Genomic DNA, 19084 nt, shown 5'->3' with positions numbered 1-19084 from the left:
ATGAGGGACTTGGCTTGGCAAGGTTCTCTTCTTGAGTTATCTCCAGAAGAAGCAATAATTTTTCAATTTTTTCTCTTTCTCATCACCCGTCATCCTATATTATAAAATTAATAACTGCCTTTCTTTTATATGTAACCACAGAGTTGAGAAATGATAGATAAGTGAATTCCAAACTGCCCTTTTGCTGTTCCACTTATCTGTCAGACCTCACCTTTAATTACCAGTCAATCGCCCATGGGACAAAGGAATTCCAGGAAGCTGGTCAATCACCCCAATGAAGAGTATTCCAGAAAGCCTAACATACCAGCACACCTTTGCTCGAGGCTATACCCAACCCTATAAAGTTTTAGCTCAGTCTGTTTTTGATGCTCTTCTCCCTGGGAGAAGTGCCCGGCAGGGTTCCTTTCTTCCTTTCAATAAAGCTTGTTACTCTGGTCTTTCAGACTCCCATGGATTCCAACATTATTAAAAGTACATTTAAAAAAATTACATAACCAAGTTGCAATTTCACATGACAGGGAATATTTCTTAGACCAAAGGTCTCTTTACGCTGATATCCACCCTAGTGACAGAAGTTATAGAAACTAAGGAAAGGAGACGGGTGTGTCCCATCACATCATTAAAACTGTCAACTAATTGAAGTTGCTATATATTGTTCAGCGCCCCAGGATGGTGGCCTGTTCAGTGTATTTAATTTGACTCCATTGCCTCTTTGATTCCAAATATCTTAAGCCAACATGTAACAGGTAACACAGGAAGTTAAGTAGGAGATCAAAGAGAGAGAGAGAAATGAAAGGTTGTGTTACTATTTTTACCAGTTTCTTTTCTTTCAGGTCACAGTGTTCCAACAGAACCCCTTGACCGAAGGTCCCAGCTGTTGTCAGATAACTTTCCCCAGCTTTCTCTCTCTGTTTCACTAACCACACCCTCTCCTTGTCCTTTCAGGACTCATCATACTACCAATTCTTCCTCCATTCTGGATTTCCTCACACTGTTACCCTCCCCTGAGGTTTTCCTGTATTTGTTTGTATTTTTTTTTCTTGTCTGTAAACCTTTTGTGCTCTGTGCATTTGCCCAAAGCACAAATGTTGCTGGATTGAGTTTGTTTCTTATAAAATAATAAAATTGATTATTATGATCTCTAAATGTAAGGAATCACCCATTTAAACTTCAACCCTCTTGACTTGGATTGGGGAACTTTAGTTAAAAGTCCTGAGTGAATGTCTCTTGGATGCAAACACCAAGAAGCTGTGTGAGTGAGAGACCTTTGTATAGACACAAAGGATGCATGTGAATGGACTTTAGAAAATTAGCCTAGAGGTTCTAGATTGCCCCTTCCTTTGTGCTTGTTAATTAGCAAAAGAAAAAGAATGTACTGACCAAATTAGCTCTTTCTCCATGTCAGCAAAACAGCCATTAATCATTCTTCCCCCTGTCACCTGAAATCCCTCCCTTGTAATCCTGTTACCTGTACTGTTCTGCTTCTGATAATAAAAGCTAAAGGAGAAGGAAATTCAAGAAGTCTTCTTTGCCTTCCCTGGCAGGCCTCCCTTTCTCTTTTTCTTTGTAAGGTATTTTCCACCGAGGAAGAAAAAAGGATGTAGTCACCAAATGTGGATGAGCAAAGGCTTTATTTAGAGCACTCCGGGGCGAGGTTCACTGGTCTGCAAGACAGGGGCCAGGGAAGTCACTCAGCTTCTCCCACGAAGGGGGGGGGTAATTTATAGCGTTGGTAGGGTGTTGGTGGGTAGCGAAATTTCATTGGCTGACAGACAGTTGTTCTTTTTCAAAATGCTCCTAGGATGTTTCTTTTGGTGGTCATGGGCATGTGTGATTCCTCATGTAACCTTCCCCCATTGCAGACCGACCTCACACTCTTGACATAAGTTTGTGTCTTGAAGAGGTTTCTTCCACATGACACTAGTAGTTCCCAGTGGGCTGAGTACTATATCTAAATTGACAAAATTAGTGTCATTAGATATTTTGTCTATTTTGTCTATTTTTATTGTCAGCAGTTAATTAAAGGTGAACAATCTGTAAGACCTCAATATATATCAAATATACTTTTTAATATAATACAATTCTATTGTATCCTTCTGTAAAAACTCAGCGTGACAAATACATTTATAAATTTTATCCTATAATACACTAATCAATACTAAAAAATATAGTTTATTTCAATAAGCAAATTATTTTTTGTATTTATTATAATGCTATTGACTTTAAACTGGCAGTTATTATCATAAGAGGCATGCAGAAACTTTTCATGATTTTTCAGTGTTTCAAATGTAAAAATCATTGTTATTAACTTACTATAAGTTCACAGTTATTTATTGTGTTTGTGTTTTCATTTTTTTTCAACCTTACACTATATTAATATACCAGACGTATTGCATGTGTTATTTTATCAAAGATTATCAAAGAGAATCCTTGAAGGAAACAAAAACAAACAAACAACAGAAGTCAATGTAATTTGTAGGATCAACAAACATTACTTTTTAAATAAAGCCCATCTAATATCAGTTAAATTATTTGCAGTGTTGGGGTATAAGGCCTGTAGCCAATGCCACCATCACAGCCACCTGGCCCGTGCAGGTTTGCATTTGATTTAAACAGATGGTAATGAAACAATAAAGCCAAGAACTGGTGAGCCATTACATTAAATCCTAGCTCACACCCAGCAGGCGAGAAATACACACAGTGGGAAAACACTTCCCTTTCCATTCAGGGCTCCCAAAGCCACTGATTCAACAAAGTTTCCTAGAATCAAAGGTTTCTACCTCACCAGCCTTATTCACCTGTGTTCCCCATCTCCTTCTTTCTGCACAAACTCTACCCAAACTGGCTTCTCCTTCAGCTCTCTGCTATCTTAGCTGCTTCTCCTTACAATGCTAATTTCAGGAACTGAGAGAGAGAGAGCCCCAGGTCTGCCCCATTTTATAGTGTAGAAATCAGAACTTTTAAGCCAATAAGGAAGTCTCTAATACAAAGTCACTTATCTGAGGCATAAATGGGATTCCTCATAAGAGTGCACCATCCCACATCATGAAACAGTCAAAGGTGTTGGGAAAAGCTTAGTTTTAAAAATATCTTAGTATTAAAAGGGCAGGAAAGGCTTAGTCTTAAAACTAAGCCTTAGGCTATCATGACTGCCAGCTTACAGCCTGTCCCCCACACTCAATGCAAACTATAAGCAAGCAAACATATACATCATATTTGCAAACTTATTTGGCCCACATGAGGGAATTGAGTATATTCCTAAAGAGAAACAGACAGAAAGATGCATATACATACTGAACAAATATTTTAAAATATAGATTTGTTTGAAGAAAAACTTATTTTTTTGAAAAGTAAGATTCTCAACCATAAATTCTCTTTTATTTATTATTTTTAATGATTTTATTAATTCATTTTTGATAGAAGAGGGAGAGAAAGAGGAAGAAGAAAAATGGAAGGGGCAGGAAGCATCAACTCCCATATATGCCTTGACCAATATCAGTCAAATAAGTTTGTAAATATGATATATATGTTTACTCACTTATAGTTTTCATTGTGTATGGGAGACAGGCTGTAAACTGGCAAAGTCATTATAGCCTAAGGATTAGTTTAAGACTAAGCCTTTCCTGTCCTTTTAATACTAAGATATTCTCAAAACTAAGCTTTCCCCTACACCCTTAACTGTTGCATGATGGGAAGTGGTGCACTTTTATGAGAAATCCCATTTATGCCTCAGATACGTAGCTTTGTACCAGAGACTTCCTTATTTGTATATTGACTTAAGGCTTTAATTTCTACACTATAAAAAAAGGCAGACTGGGGGCTCTCTCATGCAATTCCTGCCATCAGCATTGCAGAGGAGAGACAACCAAGATAGCAGAGTGCTGTAGGAGAAGCCAGTTTGTGCAAAGTTTGTGCAGAGAGAAGGAGATGTGGAACAGAGGTGATTAAGGCTGGTGGGCCTTTGATTCTTGGAAAACTTGGATGAATCAGTGGCTTTGGTAGCCTGGAATGAAAAGGGAAGTGTTTTCCCACCGTGTGTATTTCTCATCTGCTGAGTGCAAGCTAGGATTAAAGGTAATGGCCCACCAGTTCTTGGCTCCGTTGTTTCATTACCATGTGTCAAATCAAATGTGAACCTGCACGGGCCAGGTGGCTGTGATGGTGGCATTGGCTACTGGCCAGACAACCAGGCAAGCCCAGGGTTTCAAACTGACAAAATCAGCATTTCAGGTTGATGCTTCAACCACTGCACCATGACAGGTCAGGTATAGATTCTCTTTTAATCTTAAATTTATTTTAACATTATTTTTTACAAGTTCAACATTTAATTTAAAACAATTAATTAGTAGTGTGTACTTATGATAGCATTTTATATATACTAACATATATTCTAAATTTAATACATAAACATATGCAACTTTAACATAATAGCTATAATTTCTCATGAATGTGTTACTATTTATAATTATATACATATATTCTGACATGTTTGTTATTTTTTATTCAGGCTAAATTTCATAATATCCTTTAGTATCTGTGATTGAATATATTTTATAAGCAGGAAATGCATAAATAGTCTAAATATCCATCTGTTTTGCTTGAAAAGTATATGGGAGGTACAATTTACTCGAGGTCCTATAGCTAGAACTGTCACAAACTTTTAAATATTATTTTTTCACTTTTCCTTATTATTTCCCCAATGGCTAGTATATAAATGGACTGATCTCACATAAAAAAAAAAAAAAAGATCTGGACTGATATAATAAAGACATCTGGTAAAAATACAAATTATTTTATTATTAAATAGGAATATAAAATATACATGAGAACATTTTATTACTTTATTTGAAAATAATTTTTTATTGGTATATATTTTGTATTTCTTTATCACCTCAAAGGCATTTACTTAAAAACAAATTTCAGGAATGCCATTCTGGCATATACAACTCTGAAAACTAATTTTCAAAACAATAGTCTTGCAAAATCCCCTTAGAGATATCACTGAATAAAAGCAAATTGATGGATGTATATTATCTGTGCCATTCAATATCAAATAAATTTGTCACCAAAAATTGAAGAAACTTCGCTGTAGTCATTTTTTCTGTTTATATTATTCTACATAGATAACTATTTTTTTCTCCTTCCTGTCAGTTTCTTAGTAAAGTGTAGAATTGGTTCTCTTATTTTTTCATTATGCACATTATGTGAAAGTGAGGGTAGATGATTTTTTTATTTTTCATGTTTTTGTTTTCAACCATTTCATTCAACTTTTAATTTATGCCTAGTGGGTATTATTTTATTTTTGCTGGTATGCTTATTGACTTAACAGTGTATCCTCAAAATTTCAACAGTGTCTGCATATAGTAGACCATCAATACATTTGGGACATTAATAAATGACATAGTTATACATAAAGCTAATTGTCACATCTCTTATATTACACTTACTTTTATTTTTATCGAAAGCCTTGACATCTTAATCTCAACACTTTGATATTCTAAAAACATAAATAAAGCTTTCATACAATATTTCATTATATAACAGAAGATCATTTCTTAACAACTTAGTTTTCCTAGTGTAGTTATTTTGAGTCCTTTTTTAAAAAAACTGGACACATTCTATCTTTCAGATGAGAAAGATTCTTATATAAAAGTTTATAACATGATATATATAAAAATTATAAATCTGCAACAAATGTATTTTGAGATTTAACTTTATTTTAACACTAACAAGATATTACCATATCAATAGAAAAATAATAATTGTAATTAATCAATAATTTAATGATTAATAAGTATTATTGATAATTATTGATTTTTTTGCAAATATGGAATGCAATAGTAAATTATTCAAGTCAAGCCTCTTTTTTATGATCCATATTACTCGTCTAACTTTGAATCTAATTTTGAATCAGTAGGAAATATTTTGGTATTTAATACAGATTCATGAAGGAGAATATATATATATATATATATATGCATAGGAAATGTGACATTTTTTTTTCTTTAAGGCTAAAATATGAGAAGAAATATAATAGACAAACTGATATTGACTTTTTGTAGTACAGTGGTACCTTGAGATACGAATTTAATTTGTTCTGTAACTGAGCTCGTAAGTCAGTCAACTCGTATATCAAACTGACAATACTGGACCCGTGCGCCAATGCACCAACTAGCCGCAGTTTCCGAAATCACAACTTGTATCTCAGAATTTCGCTCAGATCTCAAACAAAAATATGGACCAGGTTGCAGCTTGTATCTTAAAAAATTGGTATGTTGGTCTGTTTGTATCTCAAGGTACCACTGTATTAAATTTCAGGGTCCTCAACTCATAGCTTTAAAAATAGAATTCTAAAAACAAAAGACTACATTATTAACAAAATATGCAAAGTTTTGTAGCAATTTTGTTTTAAAAAGCATGTTGTACGTTCATAGAAAAACAATGAAGACCTAAAATAGACCTTGAACACATGTATAAATGAGCAAAATAACATCTCAGTTTTTATGCTAATTGCAAAGCACAGCAGCATTACCACAGGGTCTTAAAAACAAAGTTGCAAATTCTCTATTTCTTAAATGATTTTTTTCAGTTGTTTGTTAAAAAGTATCGCTTACCCTATCACAGTCACATGCACCTCTTTACAACCACAAGTCTGCCTTGAGTGGTGTGTATTGTCAGACTACCATCTGGAAGGTGGTTGTGGGTAGTAAATGAGTTTTAACCAAACAATTGCATTTGTTTTCTCCAGAGGCAAAACCCTCTAAATGTAAAGATTCTTAGCACAGCACTGCCTTCTGCAGAAGGAAAGTCTGCCCTACCTATTTGCTGTACACACACACCGCCAGCTGTTTTATTCACTCCTGGCTCCCCAGCTGAGACAATTAAGGGAATAGGATTTGGCATTCTGTATGAATATGAGATAAAACTCTGGAGCTGTTTCCTAGTTGACAGAGCATGGGGTAAGAACCAAGGCTATGCTTCCAAATAAAGACTTTTTAATCTTAAAGGCAATGATAGAGGAATAAAAAGGCAGATGCTTAGAGGAGAATGTGGGGAAATATGGAATCCTGACCATCAGCAAAATATTGTAAATTAAATTAAGTACAAAGCAGTAACGGCATCCTATAAAACAAGAAAGGAGAGAAAACAACACGTGGGTTGGGGTAGCAGGCTGAGATATTTTACTTGGCATTATGCTTTTTTTGAACACTGCATCTAGCTAATTATCCATTTTAAGTACATCACTTCTGTTTCAGCCATCTACTGGGCTGCTGAGTCTGAAGCCCTGTAAAGAAAATACCATATGATCTTTCCTATATATGAAGTCAAATAAACAAAACAAAATAATGAACATAATAGAGGCATAAATCTATGAAACAGACTGACAGCTGTCAGAGGGAAGGGGGGTTAGGAGGGTGGATAAAAGAAGGTGAAGGGATTAGCAAAAAACCCAAAAAAACATATATACATAACACATAAATACAGTGTGGCTGTAACCAGAGGGAAAGGGTAGGGACTCAAAGGAGTTGGAAAAAAAAGAGAAATGGGGACATAAAGACACTTTGCTTTGCTTGGAGTGATGGGCACACAATGTAATGTGCAAATGATGTTTTTATGAGTTATGCACTTGAAAACTGTATGATTTTATAAACCAACGTCACCCCAAGAAATTCAATTAAAAAGAAAGAAAATAGCATGAAGGACTAGAATTTTGAAAATGATACTTGGGGTAAGGATGAGCTATTTATTGATTGATTGATTGATTGATTGATTGTATTTTTCTGAAGTGAGAAGCGGGGTGGGAGGCAGACAGACAGTTTCCTGCATGAACCTGGCTGAGATCCACCAGACATACCCACCAGGGGGCAATGCTTGCCCATCTGGGGTGTTGCTCCACTGCAACTGGAGCCATTCTAGTGCCTGAGGAGCCATCCACAGCACCCGGGCCACCTTTACTTCAATGGACCTTGGCTGCAGGAGGGGAAGAGAGAGACAGAGAGAAAGGAGAAGACGAAGAGTGGAGAAGCAGATGGGCACTTCTCTTGTGTTCCCTGGCTGGGAATCGAACCCCGGTCTTCCACATGCCAGGCTGACATTCTATGGCTGAGGTAACTGGCCAGGGCCAGGATGAGCTTTTTAAAAGAACTACTGTTGGAATTAAAGAAAAAAAAATAAATTAAACAAAATACTGTTTTATGATATTTTTACCTTCAACAATCTTATGCAGTGAACATTTTCATCTTTATAATTTATTTTCTACATAGAAAAATCTAAAATTAAATACATCAAAATACCCATTGTTATATTCATATGTATTGAAACTATTATTTGTTTCTTCACTTTGCTTTAACATTTCTTATGCACTATTTTTATCAATGTGCTATTTATAGGCTTTAACTTGTGTCTCAGTGGATAGAACATCAGCGTGGCATATGGATGTCCTGGGTTTGATTCCTGGTCTAGGGACATCGAAGAAGCAACCATCTGCTTCTCCCCCGCCACTGCACCTTTTTCATCTTTGCTCCCTCTTCTTGTCCTGCAGTCAGTGGCTTCACTAGTTCGAGCATAGCCCAAGTACTGAGGATGGTTTTGTTGGAGTGCCTCAGCCTCAGGCGTTAAAAAATAGCTCAGTACTCAAGCATTGGCATCAGATGGGGTTGCCAGTTGGATCCCTGTTAGGATGCATGCAGAAGTCTGCTTCACTATCTTTCTTCTTCTCACCTAAAAATATATATATATGCTATTTTCTTATGGCAGAAAATAAAATAAAGAATATAATGTATCTTCATTCTCATAACATATATAAACAGAGATTGAAACTATTTTTTAAAAATATTTTTCCAAAGTTAGAAGCGGGGAGGCAGTCAGACTCCCTCATGTACCCAACCAGGATGCACACAGCATGCCCACCAGGGGGTGATGCTCTGACCATTTGGGGCATTGCTCTGCTCTAGCCAGAGCCATACTAGCACTTGAGACAGAGGCCACAAAGCCATCCTCTGTGCCCGGGCCAACTTTTCTCCAATAGATCTTTGGCTGTGGGAGAGAAACAGAGAGATAGAGAAAAAGGAGAGGAGGGATAGGAGAGGGGGAAGGGCAGAGATGCAGTTGGGCCAATGCTCTACCACTGAGCCAACGGGCCAGAGCGTGAGTGAAACTATTTTAAGTGGGCTTATACATTTGTTTCTAGGGGAAAAAAATCTTATGTATAGATAATTCTGAACGCTATATCTCTTACTCTAGCTTCTAGTTCAAATTCTAGATTAATATCAGTAATTATTTACTTAATGCCTTAATAAGACAAACATCTCAAAACTGAAAAAGCCATAACAAAAAATCTTGATTCTTCCATCACTTAAATTGCATGTCCACCAGTCTCTTAATTTTGCAAAAATCAATATTAACATCCCATTATTCAAGAAAACACTAACACCAAGTTTTCAAGCTTAACATCATTATATTTCCCTTGATAATTCTCTTTTCCCAAAAAAGAATTAAAAATTTAACTCATCTAATGATCTCATTTACACTAGCTCCAAACATATATGGACTCTGCCTATATCCATATGTATGTCTTATTACTATCCTAATATAAGGCATTGGCAACCCTCATTGGAAATTTTATAATAAAAAAAAGAAGAAAAGGAAGGAAGGAAGGAAGGAAGGAAGGAAGGAAGGAAGGAAGGAAGGAAGGAAGGAAGGAAGGAAGGAAAGAGGGAAGGAAGGAAAGAGGGAAGGAAGGAAAGAGGGAAGGAAGAGAAAGAAGGAAGGAAGGAGGGAAGAAAAGAAAGATTGAAATGCCTCTTTTAGCCTTATGTAGTCTGGACCAAGTCACATATCTTATAATTTTTCATCTTACCTACATATTAAACCCATACTACAGTTTTAGTACTTCAAATAGGATAACCTCTTAGCACTTATAAGGTTTTTAATAGTCATTCTGATTTCCTGGAATATTCTTCCTTCTGTTCTCTTTAAGCTGTATTCCTTAAACTTCCAATTTCTTCTTAAATTTCTTCTTATATTTCATCTTTCTGACTATTCAATTAAAAAAATATCGCATCACTTAAATTCGTTATACAGCACTTAGCACTGTTTCACACACATTCTCTCTCTCTTTGTCTCTCTCTCTACACACAAACACACACACACACACACACACACACACACACACAGAGTTTATGTCTCCCTACTAGCATAGCAGCTCTTTAAAAGCTAAGGCCTTAATTACATTCACTACCACTCATTTGGGGACATTTAAACAGTGACTAGCAAATAATGTTTATTCAATAAATATTTATTGGATAGGTGAATAAATGAATAAGATTGGAAATGAATTATTCTAATATCTTAAAATATTATATCATTTTGATAACCACACAAATGTCATTATATTTCAGTCTAAGTTTCAACTCAAGCCAGACATATCTGGAACAATTTTTTTTTCTTTTGGAAACTGAAAATATGTACTCATTTTAACAAAATACTGTACAACTTTTAATATTAATGGATTACTCCTAAAAATATTTTATTGCATTCATCTAAAATAAGGTAACTAACTTATATGCTTATAAATATCATATATAAAAATATCTTAATGTTTGATTGAATATTCTTATTATCAGCATCTTAAAATAATAATTTCAAAATCCCTTTTACTCTAATATCTTTCTTAGCTAACATTCAATAAACATTCTTATACATTATTTTATATTCTTCTAGTGCATATAATGCATCTGTCAGAGTTTTATGCTTTCTCCTAAATAGATTTACTGGGCTGGAAACAGGCATAAAATAGACAATAACACACAGCTACTGTAAAAAAAATAAAGAGTGGCAACTGCAAGCAGAATAGATAAATTTAAATAGTGACACAAAGATACAAAAGACTAGGACATATCAGAATAAACTATTGCACCACAATCAAAAATTGACGGAAATATTTTCTTCTGGAAGATATTTCGTATGATTAACTGTGCTTATTATCTAAGTAATGGTTAACATATTGTTTCAATAATCTCTATATGCCTTAGCTTTTTCTATCAGAGCAATGTTAACAACTTGTATTTCATTGTATAAAGATGATGGGCATTTGGCCTGGCGTGCAGAAGTCCTGGGTTCGATTCCCGGCCAGGGCACACAGGAGAAGCGCCCATCTACTTCTCCACCCCTCCCCCCTCTCCTTCCTCTCTGTCTCTCTCTTCCCCTCCCGCAGCCGAGGCTCCATTGGAGCAAAGATGGCCTGGGCGCTGGGGATGGCTCCTCAGCCTCTGCCCCAGGCGCTAGAGTGGCTCTGGTCACAACAGAACGACGCCCCGGAGGGGCAGAGCGTGGCCCCCTGGTGGGCGTGCCGGGTGGATCCCGGTCGGGCGCATGCAGGAGTCTGTCTCTCCTCGTTTCCAACTTCAGAAAAATACAAGGAAAAAAAAAAAAAAAGATGATGGGCATTGATGAATTATTTTTTAAAAGTGCTCTCAATCTTTACTGATAAAAATCTAAAGATTTTTCTAAAGTTCTAAAGATTAAGAACAACTGAAGAACAATTAAGTGGAATATTCTGACTGTTTTAAGTAAAGTATTTCTGACAATTAGCACAAAAAATGATATCTTAAGACACGGTGACAGTGCTACTAAAGATCAATGTTAATAGTGTGAAAAAGCAATGATGTGCATTTAGTAATTTTTTAAAAAATGACATGAATAGTTTTAATCATTTTTTACCTATCTTCATAGACCATCATAGGCAAAGTATCTAAAAATATTATAGTCCAGTTGTTATAAAAGATAAATTTTATTGCTATGAATTGCTCAAAAAGTAAGCTAGATGGTGCTAAAGAACACACTTCTATTTGTTATATGATCATATTGACAACATTATGGTGGTTTGAAAAAATAAATGAAAAAGTTGAGACCCATTATATTGACCTGCAATTTGTCATTGCACTTTGAATTAAACACAAAAGTTTACCAACAAGTCAGATTCAATAATGGAGTGATATTAAAACGTGGCACATATTCATAAATTTGTAGTGAAGTGTAACACATAAAGTAATTGTCACTATATATAGCTGGTACGCTGAATTTCTACAACAGGAATACAACTATTCTTTTGATAAATCTATGTTAAATGGATATTTTCACTCTTTTTTAGAAACTTTTTTCTTCCACATAATTTGAATTATGGGTTTAAATTGATAAATTACAAAACAGATATATCAACTGTTTACTTTCCATTAAAAATTAAAAATGTGATTTTTTCCCTCAAATTAAAAGAGTCTTTTTGGACTAAATCAGCCTCCCTGATGTGGCCTCCAAAGCACACCCTGCTGCTTTGAATGGTTTGCCCTGGTCTGAGAAGGAATTTATAGGGCACCTGGCAGCTTGAGTTTTAGTTTTAGCCTCTGGGCCTGGGAATATCATACACAAAAATCAGATATGTGATAACAAATTTTTCAAGCCATTTTGATAGGTACATAGCAATATCTCATTGTGGTTTTAATTTTCAATTCCATAATGGCTAACGATACTAAATATATTTTCACTCTACATTGTTTATTAACTTGAGACACTAGCATAGTGTCTTACACAATGTGCATGTTTCATACATATCTACAAAAATGAATAACAAATATTTCAATCTATAAATAATGTATATTTTCTTACACTCACAAGATCATCCGTGGTTATGTATTATACAAATTTGGTGATGTCCTTGGTTCAGAAAAAAAAAACACACACACCAAAATCTTTTTAATAGATGTCATAATAACAGTCGATCATCAGCATTAAGAGTTATAAGACCAAGTGCAGTTTTTCAAGTTCGTAATAACTGCTTTGTCTATAGAGATAGGTTGTGGTAATGGAGAAAATGAAATGAGCACTACTAGGAGAGTCAGTTAAAATATAAACAGGGGGCCACTGAGGCAGTGGGGACCATGCAGCCTATGCATATCTTATGCCTCAGTTCCCAGAACTGCTATTAATTTGCTAAGCTTATTGCTAAACTCAGCCCCAAACATCCTAGAGCCATAAACATCCTGGAATAACTGCCACATGGACACATATGGACTCTACTTCTTTCCTTGTAGTTTTTGCCTCCCTTATTTGAATATTGGAATTAACCATTCACTATCAACCTTACCAGTAATTGTTCATTTGCATGAAAGAATTACCTTTTGTAGTTTTGGCCTTTAGACACCCTGCCTTTCTTTGTTCTTTCCAAATCGCAGTTTGAGTTACTGCCTAAATCTATGTATTGCAAAGTACAATCCTTGGCTCAAATAAATAGTTTTTTTTCTTTAATAGAGACTAAACCATTCTTTTGTTGTTGTTAACAGTTAACAGTGTATGCCATATTCTCAAAGGGAGTAGCAGCTGAGTTTGGGAGGGATCGACTGATATAGGGAATTGATGTAATAAAATAGTTCTCCAAGAATGGCTCAAATTTTACTATAGCAAGTGTGGACTTGATTCTCTTATGATTTTTTTTGTGGCGAAATATATTAAAAATTAAATTAGGACTGGTTTCTTAGAATTATTGTTGCTTAAAAATTGTGTAGAACATTTTGACAATTGGTATACAACAACAGAGTACAAATGAAAATCAAGAAAAAAAGAATAAGTTGAAAAGACAAGCAAATTTTTTTAGCTTTGTTAAAGTTTTTGCATAACAAAAATAAACTCTTATATAACATGTAATATGGTTATTAAATCCCCCCACCCCTAAATACCCCACTTCAGACTGCCTTTATGCTTATTTTGATTATATTTCATTCAATACGTTGTAGGGAGTTTTCTGGAATAGAAATGTATGGTTGTTTTCTCCAGCTTCCTTTTCAATCCTGAAGGAACAGATGAATAAACTGACAGCATTTCTTATTCTGTTTGAAAGGTAACCAAAGCTTTTTGCAGAAGCCAAAATGTGAATGAAACACACACATACACATATAAAGTGAATTGTAAAGTGCAAGAAATTGAGAGCAGATGGATCAGTTCTGCTAGTAAGACCATAACAAAATCATCTTCTCAGAGTAGAGGCTGTTGTTTGTTCATTCAAAGCATGCATCATAGACCATCCCAGAAGTTTAAAATCAAATATACAGATTAAGCTGGGTGAAATGTTAACCATGTAAAGCAAAACAGAAGGATTTAAGTTTCACACAGCAGTATGCACCATATGCATGTTAAATATTGGAATACAAAATCCATCTAGCTAATTGAAAAACAGATATTGAATAAATTTTACATTAAGGAACATATAATTAGAGTGATGCCCCTAAATGCTTGATTTACTTAATGAGAAGCTGTTTAGCAAGATGAACTCTTACAATGGAATGGATATTAGAGATCAGTTCCATATCATAATTTTCCTTTCATGTCTTCCTCTTATGAAGACATCTTTAGGACTAACTAACAACATTGACATAATGAATAAGCATCAATCTTCTTAAAATTTTAAGAACATTATTCTTAATTCTGAAAAAAATCTGTAATTCTCATATAAAGTCTTAATTATATAATTCTTTCTAAGGCACTGAATGCTATAACTAGAAACATGACCATGTTCTAAAGAGCTGTCAAACAGATTCAAGCACACTTAAGTGATGAAAACCTAATTTAGTAATGGCAATAATAAATCAGAAAACCATACAACCAAGTAGTGAATAGCAAAAATGGTAGAGCTGCTACATATTGTTTATATAGGCTGAGATTAGTAAATGTGCTTCATGTAACCGGAAAGTTAATTCAGGATTCTTCCTCTACTTTTAGGGCATCCCCTTACTAGATAATAGACATGAATTTGGTAACATTATACATAAGATTCATGTAATTGCATTTTACTCCAACCAACTGCATTCAATAAATAATTTTTTCCTTATATAGTAGCTTTATAAGCCCTTAGCACATTGTTAACAGATTTAAACATGTGAGAAAGCAGTGTTTTTATTTAATTTTGTTCCCTGTTGTTAAGCCTGCAATTTTATTTACCTATTGGAGGAACTGTCCATTAGGTAAATGTCCTATCATTTTTAAAACATGTCCATATCATTTTTACATGAAAAATATTAAATGTTTAATTGAGCACTAAACTTATAAACACACAGGGTATTGATCATAAAATGAACATTTTGTTTGGTTTGCACAATTAGCTTCCTGAACAATTATATTAAACATATTGTTTGAAAAATGTCATTAAAACCCACATGGTAGGCAGAATTCTAATACGACCTCAAGATTTCTGTCTCGGGATGTACATGTTCTGTATATTTACCTCCTATTGAGTGTCACTGGGACCTTGACTGAGTAGGAGATACTTCATTTTGTACAAAATGTCCACAGAGACCTTTGGTCCACCCAACCCAGCTACCTGTCCCCATGTGCCATCAGCAATAAGGCTAGTGGATGAGAAGGAATACTATTGGTAAGACAGCCACATTGCAATGATTGGAACAATAAAATATAATGTAATTGTTTATATATTAATCCTGTAAACCTAAATATTTAGCTATGTAATCCTAGTGATGAGTTTCTAAGTGTGGATATTTTTGGACAGGACCATATATCACAGACCATTTGATGTGGACCAAATATGCTCATGGATATTTTAGACAAAACCAAATGTCTCCATGGACATTTTGGAGAGGACTTAATGTCCCATGGGACCTATAAATACAATGACATAAACTATCTTGTTTAGATTACATTACATAGCAAAGGCAAATGGATTTTACAGCTATAATTAAGATTTCTCATCAGTTGGTGTTGACTTAAGTAACAGAAAGATTATCCCTGATTGTGGTTGTGGGATAATCAGGTGATAAAAAAGCCATTAGATGTAAAAGATAAGAATCAGCAGTAGACACTCCTCTTAACCTTTAAACGGAAAACTATAATATTGTATAGAAGGCCATGTAATATGGTATAATAGGTGGTCTCCAGAAGCTGAGGACCTTGGTTCCACAACTTGAAAGAATTTGTAAAAACCAGTGAACTTGGAAGAGAACCCTGAGCCTTAGCGGGTATGACAGCCATTGCTGCCACCTTGACTGAAGCCGTGTGAGGATCCTGAGCCGGGGTCCAGTCAAGTGATATCCAAGTCTGCTTTACAGAATCTGGATCTTGTTCTAAGCAAAATAATTTATGTTGTTCTATTACATAATAAAGATAATAACTCTTTCTTTAAAAATAAAAGATATTAATAGACAAAATCATTCATAACTGAGGGACTTTAATAGAGTATTCCAGGAATAGATCAAAATTGATGAAAATATAAGGATTCTAGGACATTTTGAGAACTCTGAGTAAAATAGAAATAGAGATTTACAAGATTCTTCTTTCTTTGAATTTAAACTACATTTGCATTGATACTCTTAAATAGAGTAAGAGTTAGAAAATCCAGAACATGAGAAAACATGCTTTTTTCAGTTTGGTGTATAAATTTACTCTAAATTTCTTGTAGAGTTTGGGAAAATCCTTATATATAAACCAAAAATTAATTAATCTTTTGAGTACATACACAAAGTGTGAAATACACAGAAGCAAAATCTACTCTTAGAAGCAGAAAAAAAAGAAAGCATTGAGCTATTTATGCACTTGTAAATCACCTTTAACTAAAAACTTATATATTTGACTAAATAAGGGTAATAAATAATTTTTTAAAAATCATTAGAAAGAAACTTACAATATAAAAAGGAAAACTGCTACTTGGTACACGGTATTTTGCTAATCAGTTGACGTTATTTATATTGTTAAGTTGCACTTTCCATTTCCTATCCTTTCTATTTAGCTTGGTAATTAATATATTCGGGCTCATTGAAGAAGCATTATCATTTAACATTTGAATTTATGTGATTAAAGTAGCATGACTATATTTTAATTTATTATTTGTAAAACAAAACAACATTTTGTATTGTTGGTGGTTACTCTGCATTGTCAGATCTGAATTTGACAATGATCTGAGCCTCTTTAGAGGGGCTAGAAATGAAAGCCAAAAGGAAGAGAGAAAATTTTACATCTATACACACTATTAGTAGAAAATTATAAAATCTGAGGGAAGGAATTAAAAAACAAACTGAACACCCAGGACAGTTAGCAAAAGCTGGCAGAAATAGGAGGAAATCTCACATTAGAATGAAGAGAAGCATACTCAATGATAGATTGCCCGCGACGGCAGTTCCACTAGCACAGCAGCTGAAGGGGGCAGCTGATTGGGCAAAGGCAGGTCAACATAATTGCATCAGACTGAATATGAATCATTCCCTTTCTCACTTTTGAACACAGAAAGTTTCTTTTCTTAGTGATCCTAGAAAATTTTGGTGAAGACAAGGCATCTGGCCTTGAACTAACTGCAACTTCACAAAGTTTCTCCTTTTCTAGATCCTCCCCCATTAGCCTCTAACTGGGTAAAGGCTGAGCCCTTCACCAGACTAATTTCTCATTTTCAAATCTCAGCTAGTCAGTCAATTCCATGGGCAATTTTCTCTGTAAGCTCCAATAAGGCCAGTTCATTTGTATCATAGTTTTAAGTGCCTCTCATTAATAAACTTACAATTTTTAATTGAAATTTACTTGAGTGATAGTTTTGATGAATGCCTGTTTCCTACATCTATGTAAGTCCTATACATGATCTTGCATATAGTGTAAGTGCTAAATTACTATGTCTTATGTTTCTATACCATTGTAACTTTCCCAATATGTAAAGATGTAATATAGCAACACTTGTATAAAAATTAAGAATAGTTTTAAATGAACATAAGAGTGAAAATATATACAATAATTTTGGACCTAAATAAAGAAGACTTAAAGTAAATGGTTATGAATTTAGAATTGAATTTATTTGCTTTATTATGGAGTTCTTTCTATTTGAGCTCAGCTGCTGTGGTGATAACAGAGAGAAAGGCAGATGGGTGAGTTTATGAGAAACAGAGTGTCTCCAACAGATGCACCATAAAAGTAGAAAGACCCAGATTTATATGTTCTCTTTCTCTTAAGGTTTTCCTAAAATAATCATATTGCAATACTACCTCAATTCTCTATACTTTTCTACTCATACAGAATCATTATCATAAACAATATATTTATTTTTTCAAATCACTACTCTGTAAAGTGACATACAGATAAATATATTTTCTTCTTGTTTTCTATGTGTAGATTAAAATGATTTGTTTTTTGCCATGCATGTGTATTGGTGCTTGTAGGAGCAAATTTTAAAAGCAAGGATTTTCCAAAGTACACTTTGGAGGACACTGACTATCCAATTCAAATTGTATTTGGTTCTATACAATTGGAATTGAAGAATAAAAGGATAGTTCATATAAGCAAAAACCATAGTTCATTATAAATACTAACTATCCAAAACACAACACCTCTTCAACATTTACAACCCTTATTCATTTACACAGAACCACCTCCTAACCTTTTAAAGAAACCTGCACAGATGCCAGAGTGCACGCTGCAAGCTAGAAAACTACCAGTCACCACAACCTTTAAGCGCTTTATGTTTCCAACGGTTTGCATATTTTTCACCAGTTGTAAGAAATTCAGGAGGATCCACGGCACTCATTAGTTCAGCAAATCAATGGAAAATTCTTTGGATCTGCTTCAGGGTTAGCATAAACCTAGAATCAACAGGGAAGTGAATATTTATCCTTATTTACCTATCTGAAAGCCCACACACTAATGCCTAGGTGTTTGAATAACCTGTGTAAAATGTTAAAATATCAAATGCTAACTCACACTGACCAGTGTTTGAATGGAATCTATTATTTTGATTATTGAATGTTTATAACAAAAGTATGCATTTTAACTAAAAACATTTTTAACATTGCTTAGAATAGGTTAGAAAATACTAAAAAAATATGAAGTATATGAGCATTCTTAAATTTTTTTTAATATGAATTATAAATTGCAAATTTTAGTAATCCCTAACCAAGAGCTTGAAAGCAAAACAAAACACATTCTATTTAGTTTATTGCATGGCCTCCACCTACTTAAAAATGCAGCAATTCAAAATATTTTTATTTATTGAAAAAATACTTAACCTGATCATCATAATTAACAGATTGCGGTGGTGAGAACATATGTT

Source organism: Saccopteryx bilineata, chromosome 6, assembly GCF_036850765.1.
Source record: "Saccopteryx bilineata isolate mSacBil1 chromosome 6, mSacBil1_pri_phased_curated, whole genome shotgun sequence".
NCBI lineage: Eukaryota > Metazoa > Chordata > Mammalia > Chiroptera > Emballonuridae > Saccopteryx > Saccopteryx bilineata.
Note: the sequence above shows the minus strand (reverse complement) of the source record.